We start from the raw sequence: 10238 nt of genomic DNA, 5'->3' as shown, positions 1-10238 counted from the left end.
AGGAGGGAGGCTGGGATTCAGAAGGGTCAGAGGGTGGAAGTCGCCACTTCAAACTGCTAGTTGAAATTGACTTTGGCCTGAGGGCACTTGAGGCTAGATGTCTGTTTCTGGGGGTGCAGCCTTCTGGCTCCAAGACCCTGACTCAGAATCACCGGCCAAGGCCTTCCATTTGTGTTTCTGTCTGGTCCATCCTCCTTGTTTCCAGGCCTGGAGCTAGGGGAGCACCAGAGGCATGCAGCAGCGTCAAAGAGCCCAGAGTTCAAGGCCTGCTCCTCTCCTCTGGAAGACAAACCAGGACCCTGAGCCCAAGTACACATTCATTTCTTCATGGTATTTCCCAGTTGAGAAAACAGGTCAGATAGCAAAAGAATGTGCAGGCAATGTACAAACCCCTCCTCCTCATCTCTGTAATTCTCTCCCTCCATACTTCTTTTCTTTGAATGTGCAGAAAGGCACCAGGTGGCTTTCCCCTAAGACACGGGGTTTGATGAGCAACACACTAAGGCGGTATGTGGTAGCTATTTTTAGCATACCCTACCACCCAGTGTGGTGGTTAAGAATCTTCCTCAGAGCGAGAGAAAACCTAGCCTCACACTCTGGCTTTGTCACTTTTTAGTCGTGTGGCCTTGTGTGGTCTACATTCCATAACTTCTCTAAGCCTCGATTTCCTTGTCTTTAAAAACCACTAAATTGGAGATACCTTCTAGAACTTTTATAAAGAGAAAGATGGTGATCCGTATATGGTACTCAGCACACAGCCTGGACTTCAGCAATTACTGGGGAGATAAAAGTGATGATTGTTGTTGTTAGTATTGCTGTCGTGTTACTGTCATTTTCAGAAAAAGCTTCAACTCCGGACTGGAGGGAGTCCCAAATCTAGGTAGCAACTTGGCTTTACTTCTCCATGTTGTCACAGCAGCCTGAGACCACATGCTTGGCAAGGACCAGGAGGTCAGGCAGCCTGAGGATCTTGCTGGTAGGTTCAGCTAGGCACAGCTCTAAGAGACAAGGAAGAGATGTTGACAGGTTCCAGATATGCTCCACAGCTGTTGTAGGGGGATTGGGGCTGTCTGTCCCATAAAACCATGAAAAATACACACACACAACACACACACACACACACACACACACACACACACACAGGTCTCTCCTATGAAGCCATTAAAAAAATGTTGCTAGGAAACTGGCTTCTCAATTCTTGTGTCTTTGGACAAAAGTGTTGAATTAGTGAGCAGGCTAATTTTAGTCATGACTGAGAAAAACACACCTGAGCAATCATGATGCCCCAAGTTTAACTCAAACAGGGTGACTGGGAGCAAATTTTCCCAGGGTACAAACAGGACATAGAGAATGAGTCCAATGACAATTTTGAAACAGCTTTGGACTCATGGCTCTGGAACGTCAACAGTGAGACAAGCAATCTCCTTCTCACTATATCCTTTGAGAAGGTAATTTGGCTGTTGGTGTCAAAGGGTTTTTTTCCTTTGGGCTTGATAAATCTATCTCTGAGACTCTATTCCAAACAAATAATCCACAAGCTTAGGAAGGGTTGTATGAGTGTGGTTGTTCATTGCCTCTTTGCGTATAAGACTCAAAAGATGGAAACATCCTAAATATCAGCCTAAAGGTCTAACAGTAGAGGGCTGGTTAAATGAACTGCAGCATATTTATCTGGTGGAATATTAGACGGCCATTGCTAATGAGAATCGCAAAGTCCCTGCAGCAGCACAGGAAAAGCCTTCTGGTCTATATCAAGTGAAAGAGTCAGACACAGAACGGTAAGAGCATAACCGTGTGAAAGACTAAATAGGAAAATTTGATTGGGAAGAGTTACAGAGATGTTATTAGTGATGATGTTAGGAAGATGGAGGAACTATGGGGGACATTTTTGGTACATGCTCCAAGTTTTAAACTTTATAGTTATATAACTTGTCATGGTAGGCAGAATGACCACCCAGAGCTTCCCCAGAAAGCCTCCCCCAGAGATTCCAGAAGGAACATAGCCCTACCAGCACCTGGTTTTTAGCCCAGTGAGATCTATTTTGGACTTCTGACCCCCAGAATTATGAGATAAGAAGGTTGTTGGTTTAGGCCACTATATTTGTGGTGATAGGAAATGAATATATGTAATAAAATTAAATTGTCTAATGTATATAACAAAAAATTAATTCCCTAAACTGCCATTTATTACAGAAGTGTGTCATCAAATAGAGTGGAATCATTATATATTTTCTTTACACTGATGATATTCTCTTGAATGAGGAAGAGGCTTAATTAGTAGCACTGGCTTTGGAACATGCAGACCAGAATTTGCATCTCAGCCCCTCAGCTGTGTGACCTTGACTCATAAGTTCCTAGAAGACTGCTTTGATCTTTTAACCTACCTAACTTGTGGACTGAGATATAATCATTTTCAACTGCATTGGGCCTTGAGAGGATAGAACTGGTTTTTTTTTTTTCCTTAAATCATTTTTTTTGAAATTTTAAAATTTCAAAAATTTAAATTTTTGAAGTTATAACATTTTTGAAATTATAAAAATAATATAATATTACAAACAAAATTGAAAATATAGAGGGAAACTCCCATAATTCCTTTACCTTAACACAATAACTCTTCCATGCCTTTTCTTCTCATCTTTTTTCATATGCACATTGTGTCAGTCCGGACTCAGTTTCTTTTTTTTTTTTTTTAAAGATTTTATTTATTTGTCAGAGCGAGCGAGAGCGAGCACAGGCAGACAGAGTGGAAGGCAGAGTCAGACGGAGAAGCAGGCTCCCTGCCGAGCAAGGAGCCCGATATGGGACTCTATCCCAGGACGCTGGGATCATGACCTGAGCCGAAGGCAGCTGCTTAACCAACTGAGCCACCCAGGCGTCCCCGGACTCAGTTTCAAGTAACTAAAACTCAACTCAAAATAGCTCAAGTTAAAAAAAGAGGTTTTTTGGTTCAATAACTGGGAAGTGCCCTGGCTTTTGAAACGGCAAGGTTCATGTGCTCGGGTGATAGGAAGTTCCTGTATCTCTCCAGGCACTGGCTCTGCTTTCTTCTGTGTAGCTTCAGCATCCAAGGGGCTCTCTCTTTGTGGGGTGAAGAATGGTTAATAGCATGAAGAGGTTTCTGTGGTCCTGACAACTCTTCATTCCAGAGGAAAATAAAGTAGCCACATGCCAAATATCATGCTGAGACTCTGACTGGCCTGCCATCCATCTCATGCACTTGGACAAACCAGTGTGGGTAGGGGAAGGGGGTGTTGTGATGGTCTAGGCCTGCCCTACATGACCACTCCTGCAGGCAGGGATTAGAAGGAACAGGGTGGTTGCCATACAACTGAGGGGAAGGGCAGTTAACAGACAGGATATGACAGGGAATGCAAAAACAGGAGCCGTCCTCTATCCATATTTTATAACATGAATAATTTGTATTTCATTCCAAAGTCTTTTTTTTTAAAGATTTTATTTTTAAGTAATCTCTATACCCAATGTGGGGCTCAGACTCACATGGCTGAGATCAAGAGCTCTACGGTCCACCAACTGAGCCTGCCAGACACCCCCATTCCAAAGTCTTCACAACGATCATTTTAATAGATTTTGGTTTGCAGTGTACCATATTTTGCCTAACCTCTGTTAAATAGTGTTGGCTGGGGGGTGACTGGGTGGCTCAGTGGGTTAAAGCCTCTGCCTTCAGCTCTGGTCCTGATCTCAGGGTCCTGGGATCGAGCCCCACATTGGGCTCTCTGCTCAGGAGGGAGCCTGCTTCCCCCTCCCTCTCTGCCTGCCTCTCTGCCTACTTGTGATCTCTCTCTGTCAAATAATTTAAAAAAATCTTTAAAAATATATATATAAATAAAAAATAAATAGTGTTGGCTACTTGGATTGTTATAAAAATTCCTTTATTATGAATAATGATATCATGAACCTTTTTGTGTAAATGTTTAACTCTGAAGTTTAGATTATTTCTGTAAGACAGATTCCCAAAAGAGGGTTTGCTGGGTTAAAGGTGGCAAATTGATTTCCAGGAGGGCTGAACAAATGCCTAGGAAATGGTGCAGCTGCTTTAACTGAGAGGTAGAGCTGGGCTCCCTCCCAGGCCTTGCACGGGGGAGGCGAGTTGACAGGATACCACAGACTGCTATGCCCCGAGGCCATGACCAAAGCAACAACAGGAAGTACACTTACCCAGCTTAAAACCAAGAAAAAAATGCAAACTCACTTGTAATTAGGGAAATGCACATTAGAGCCATCTTTCATCCATTAGGTTGGTAAAACTTGAAAACACTGATGACAAATGGTGCTTGTGAGCCTGGGGAAAGAGGCACCCTTATCATCAGCTAATAGAGAGGGCAGTTAGGACAGATTTGGGGGAAGTAGTCTGGCCACATGGCTAAGACCAATCTGAAAACACCTCCATTGCATCACAGAATTGCCATTTCTTTCGTGGTGGGAACATTTAAGATCTACTCTTGTAGCAACTTTCCAAAATATAGTAAAGTATCATTAAGGGCATCTGGGTGGCTCGGCAAGTTAAGCATCAGACTCTTTTTTTTTTTTTTTTTAAGATTTATTTATTTGACAGAGAGAGAGAGAGCGAGCACAGGCAGGCAGAGGCAGAGGAAGAAGCAGGCTCCCCACCCAGCAAGGAGCCCGATGTGGACTTGATCCCAGGACACTGGGATCATGACCTGAGCTGAAGGCAGCCACTTAACCGACTGAGCCACCCAGGTGTCCCAAGCATCAGACTCTTGATTTCAGCTCAGGTCATGATCTCCTGGGTCCTGAGATTGAGCCCCACATCTGGCTCTGGCTAAGCAGGGTCTGCTTGACATTCTCCCTGCCTTCCCTCTGCTCCTCCCCCTACTTGCTCTCTCTCTTTCTCTCTCTCTCAAAATAAATAAGTGAATCTTAAAAGAAAAAGAATACAGTACAGCAGAATTAACTATAGTCACCATGCTGTCCATCAGATTTCTGGAATTTACTTATGTTCTAAATGGAAGTTTGTGCTCTTTGACCAACATCTCTCCAAATCCCCTGGTAACCACTTTCACTTTCTGTTTCTAAGAGGCTTTTTTAGATTCCACATATAAGTGATATCATACCATATTTGTCTTTCTTCCTTCCTCCCTTTCTTTTTCTTTTTTTAAAGTAAGCTCTACCCCCAACATGGGGCTTGAATTCACCATCCCAAGATCAAGAGTCACATGTTCTATGGACTGAGCCAGCCAGGTGCCCCCAAATTTGTCCTTCTACAACCATTTTATTTCATTTAGCACAATATCCTCAAGGTCAAGCTATATCATTGCAAGTGGCAGCATTTCCTTCCTTCCCATGAGTGAATAATATTGTAATATTTAAGAATATCAGATCAGCCCATTGTACACCTTATGTTTACACAACATTATATGTCAATTATATTTCAATAGAGCTGCAAAAAATTGATCTCAGAGTCTCATGTTTGTGAATCTGTTCAACAAAAGCAAGGTACTGAGTCTATTTCCTGGCAGTGTTGGTTTCTCTTTCTTCACAGGTTATAGCTTCCTGCATGAGCTAGAGCTATCAGGTGTCTTTGGCCTTTGGGGTGCCATACCCACCTTTGCCTTAAATAGCTAAGCAGTCGATGTGGAGCATGGCAGAGGTGGCTATCTCCAGTGGTTATTTCCCCTTCTTGCTTTTAGTAATAGATCCCACAGAGCCTATGACCACCCCGCCTCCCTTACAGCTAGGTGTGGCTATATGAATATGTTTTGGCCAAGATGAGATGCGTGGAAGGGAAGTCTGCAAACACCAACTGTAGAACAATCAGATTTGTTCACCTGGAAACTTCGGCCTCTGAGAGATACCAGTGAATATCTTCTGGTCTCTTGAACTGAGAAGAAAGAGAATTGGGACCTCTAGGATAGCTGCTTTCTGCTGCAAGAAGAACAGAGAAACAAGGAGAGATGGTTTGCAAAGAAAGGCAATGCAAACCAAGAGGCAGGATGGGGACACTGTGAAGTCTGAGGGGATTCAGAGCCCCTGTGCCAGTCCTGGCTCTCATTCCTCATGAATGAAGTCATACTGTATCGCCCTCGCCCTGCAAGGACGACAAGACGCCCTGGTTCGGATGCATCTTCTCTCTCTTTATTTCTGCAAGTCTACACACTTATATACGCTTACATGACCAATCAGCGAGCAGGGTACAGGAGGGAGCGAATCAGGCTGTGCACCTAAACGAACAACTTCGCTAGCAACCAATGCTGTTTACTTCCTCTTTGGGCGTTCCACTTAGTCTCACGAGGCAATCCTAACCTGGCAACTAGCCAGGCGCCATCTTTTAATGGCGGAGGCCACCCTGGCCAGGGGCCTGCCTCCGACAACACTGCTCCTGTGCTTGGGTCCTTTTAATAGAGTCCCCATTTTCCTTCAGCTAATTTGAACAATTTTTCTGTCATTTGCAAAAAGGGGGGACTTTATAAAGATAGAGCCTTCCAGAATAACCCTTTCTTTGGCAGAGGCTAGCCAATAAGGTGTGGCAGGAAAATTTACTGAGATGATGTATTTTGCTTTTGCAGTTGTGTAAGAATTAGAATAACAGCCATTTGTTTATTTATTCTTGGGATTTTCCCTCTCTCTTCTGAAAAGATAGACAGGCTTCGGGGTTTCCTGCCTCAGAGGAACTTTGAGCTACAGGGGTGTGAGAAGTTACTTAAGGCAGTCTGCTGCCCTAGGTTCGATTTCCAAAAGTTTGAGTTCCCTGGGACGATTATTCAGGAGGAAGGGAGAGAGGTTCTAGGAAGGGTGGGTAGAAGCTGAGACAGTGTAAAGAGAGTCCTTGAGATAGGAGAGGGATACAAGTCTGTAGGTTCTGTGACCTTTGAGAACTTATAACCTAACTTGGCTTATCTCAAGAAGATTCCAGAGCTCCAGAGGGGACCAGAAGCCCCGTGCATCCAGAAAGTTTGAATCCTGGTTTTCTGTGCCTTTATGTCATTTCCTGACCATAAAACTTTATTTATAAAAACAGGAGAAGTCTGTACAGATTCAGCCCACATAACAAGGGTTTGCTAACTCTTAAATCAAAATATCTTCACTTACCAGCCCTCAGTGCATTAATAGATGTGGGCCTTACACATCACTGGATTTAAAAAAAAAAAAAAAATTTTTTTTAAGAGAGAGAGAGAACAAGTGGGGAGGAGGATCAGAGAGAGAGGGAGAAGCAGAGACCCTGGGGCTCGATCCCATGATACTGAGATCATCACCCAAGCTGAAGGCAGAAGCCTAACCCACTAAGCCACCCAGGTGCTCCATCAGTGTATTTTAACATCATAAAAAGTAAGACAACCAGGCACTGTGTGCCTCCTATGGTCTTGCTAAAGACTCCTTATAGTCTTGTCAAAAGACCCAACCTGAGTCTAATTCAGTCTATGGAAGCAGCTACATATTTGCAGGAAATATAGGGCACAGAGAAACATGTTGAAAATCAGCAAAATCTGGACTGTGGGAAGCTGTATGAGTCAAAAAGATTCTTCAACAGATTGGGTAAAGTGACAGGATAGAAGGAGGAGATTCAAGTTGAAAGAGATTTAGGGTTGTATTGTTTTGGAGAAGAGTGGGCAGCACTAAACTCCAGTTTGGGGATGTATGTATTATTGGGTGAGTATTATAAAAATCAAGGTCTGGACAGGGTTGCATTTTTTTTCAAGATTTTATTGATTTATTTGACAGAAAGATCACAAGTAGGTAGAGTGGCAGGCAGAGGGAGAGAGAAAAGCAGGCTCCCCACTAAGCAGGAAATCCCTGAAGTGAGTGTCAGTCCCAGGACCTGAGCGGAAGGCAGATGCTTAACCAACTGAGCCACCCAGGCGCTCCAGCAGGGTTTTTTTGCTTTTGTTTTGTTTTGTTTTTATCATGCAGGTCACCTTACCAGTGCTGATCTGGAAATTTCAGACTGACCTTTAAAAGGTCACATTCCTAAGGATTGTAATTAAATCTTGGTTTGCTGTCATGGTGGGGGCAAATGACTCCACTTAGGACTTTTTAAACAAAGACCATGATAACCTTGTTTGATTACCAGCATCCAGGCATTTCCGAAGCTTGATACAGCCATGGAATGTTCATTTGTATGAACCAAGAAATCCCTTTTTATTTACACTGCTTTGGTTTGTAACCAAGAGAGTTCATCCCTGTATCTGTAGATCTTTGAAAAGCTGGTATATATTTCTCAAGATATTGCTGGTTTTATTGGAATTTTGGTGATTGCTTCAACTATCTGTGGTAACTCGCATTCATTGCCACAGGCAAACCTGTTCTTCATTCTCCAGATGGTCTTGAAAGCTTTATTCCATATTTCATAATGGTGGAGTCCATTATCATTCACTAAGGTATGGTTCATTCTGACCTTGTTTGAAAATTGGCAGAGCTCACTGAAGGAGGGGATGGGAAGGAATGTTCAATCAAAAGGGAATAAAAACCCCACCACTGGGAATAGTTAGTGCATTTGTTGGGGTAAATCAAGACTAAAAGAAGTAGTGGACATTCCTGTGTTTCGAAGATCATTCTTTCACCCATTCACCCTATATTTATTGATTTTCAGGCACTGAACATGATAGCCCCAGTCCCTGAGCTCAGGAAACTCATAGCTGGGGTTGGTGGGGTGGGGTGAAGAGCTAAGTGGTACAATCTGAAGAGCTCCTGGGGGCTTATTTGTCTTTTTTTTTTTTTTTTAAATATTTTTTATTTATTTATCAGAGAGAGAGAGGGGGAGAGAGCGAGCACACACAGACAGAATGGCAGGCAGAGGCAGAGGGAGAAGCAGGCTCCCTGCCGAGCAAGGAGCCCGATGCAGCACTCGATCCCAGGACGCTGGGATCATGACCTGAGCCGAAGGCAGCCGCCCAACCAACTGAGCCACCCAGGCGTCCCGGCTTATTTGTCTTTGGTTTGATTCATTCCCCATTCTAGCTTCTGAAATTTCCATCATATGAGTTATTCTTTTTTTTTTTTTTTTAAGATTTTTATTTATTTATTTGACAGACAGAGATCACAAGTAGGCAGAGAGGCAGGCAGAGAGAGAGAGGAGGGAAGCAGGCTCCCTGGTGAGCAGAGAGCCCGATGCGGGACTTGATCCCAGGACCCTGGGATCATGACCTAAGCTGAAGGCAGAAGCTTTAACCCACTGAGCCACCCAGGTGCCCCCATATGAGTTATCCTTAATATTATTGCAATACTCCCAGGAGGTCCCATTTAGAATGAAAAATGTATTTAAAATGTGTTAACTAGGGGCGCCTGGGTAGTTAAGTTGGTTAAGTGTCTGCCTTTGGTCATGATCCCCAGGTCCTGCTCAGTGAGGAGCCTGGGTCTTCCTCTATCCTCCTATCTGCCCTCCCCTATGCCCCGCTCCTGTATTCTCTCTCTGTCAAATAAATAAATAACATCTTTAAAAACAATAATAAAATTAGTTAACTAGAGGGACTTTAGGACACCCTATCACTATGGTGAAGAGTAGGAGAGGATTTTTTTTTTTTTTTTTTTTTTTGAAATAAGCTCTATACCCAGCGTGTGGCTTGAACTCACCATCCTAAGACAAGAGTCAGATGTTCTATGGCCTGAGCCAGCCAGGAACCCCAGGACAGAGGGATTTTGATAAGAAGACAGTCTTTGGAAAGAATCTGCAGCCCTGGCCAGCCAGGAGGTATTGTCTAAGGTAAGGGAAGGAGATGACAGTGGGAGAAAATGTAGGTTAAAGAGGAGTAGAGAAATTCCTACTATTTCACCAGTTTTCTCAGGTTCTGGTGGTACCCATGCCTTGAATATCTTTCCCTGGTAAGAAAGTGGGACTTATTTTGTATTCTAGTCTTTGAAGGCAGATGTATCTGTGTTTGACCCCAGCCTTGCTACTTACTAGAAAGTACCAAATTACTTCTAAACTCAGCCTCAGTTTCCGTATCTGTATAAGACACTATTCACAGATGGTGGCTGGGGGGTGGGGGAGGGTGGGGAGTAAAAGATACTTATGTATATAAAGAGCTCAGCCCAGAGCCCAAGCACATTGGTTTTTTTTTTTTTTTTTTTTTTAAAAACAGATGAGCTATTTGCTTTATTTATTTATTTTTTTTTACAGATTTTATTTATTTCTTTGACAGAGAGAAATCACAAGTAGATGGAGAGGCAGGCAGAGAGAGAGAGAGAGAGAGAGAGAGAGGGAAGCAGGCTCTCCGCTGAGCAGAGAGCCCGATGCGGGACTTGATCCCAGGACCCTGAGATCA

At 43.4% G+C, this 10238-nt stretch overlaps 1 long non-coding RNA gene across 1 annotated transcript; it reads right to left on the bottom strand.

The window, feature by feature from the left end:
- Positions 1-712: 712 nt before the first annotated feature.
- LOC131835907 (uncharacterized) lies at positions 713-6304 on the bottom strand. Its single transcript, XR_009355415.1, has 3 exons — positions 5808-6304; positions 4211-4300; positions 713-998 (listed from the first exon to the last, which is right to left on the bottom strand). It is a non-coding gene; the product is annotated as an uncharacterized LOC131835907 (long non-coding RNA).
- Positions 6305-10238: the final 3934 nt, after the last annotated feature.

Source organism: Mustela lutreola, chromosome 7 (genome assembly GCF_030435805.1).
Source record: "Mustela lutreola isolate mMusLut2 chromosome 7, mMusLut2.pri, whole genome shotgun sequence".
Classification (NCBI taxonomy): domain Eukaryota; kingdom Metazoa; phylum Chordata; class Mammalia; order Carnivora; family Mustelidae; genus Mustela; species Mustela lutreola.
This window is presented reverse-complemented; position numbering and strand designations above follow the sequence as displayed.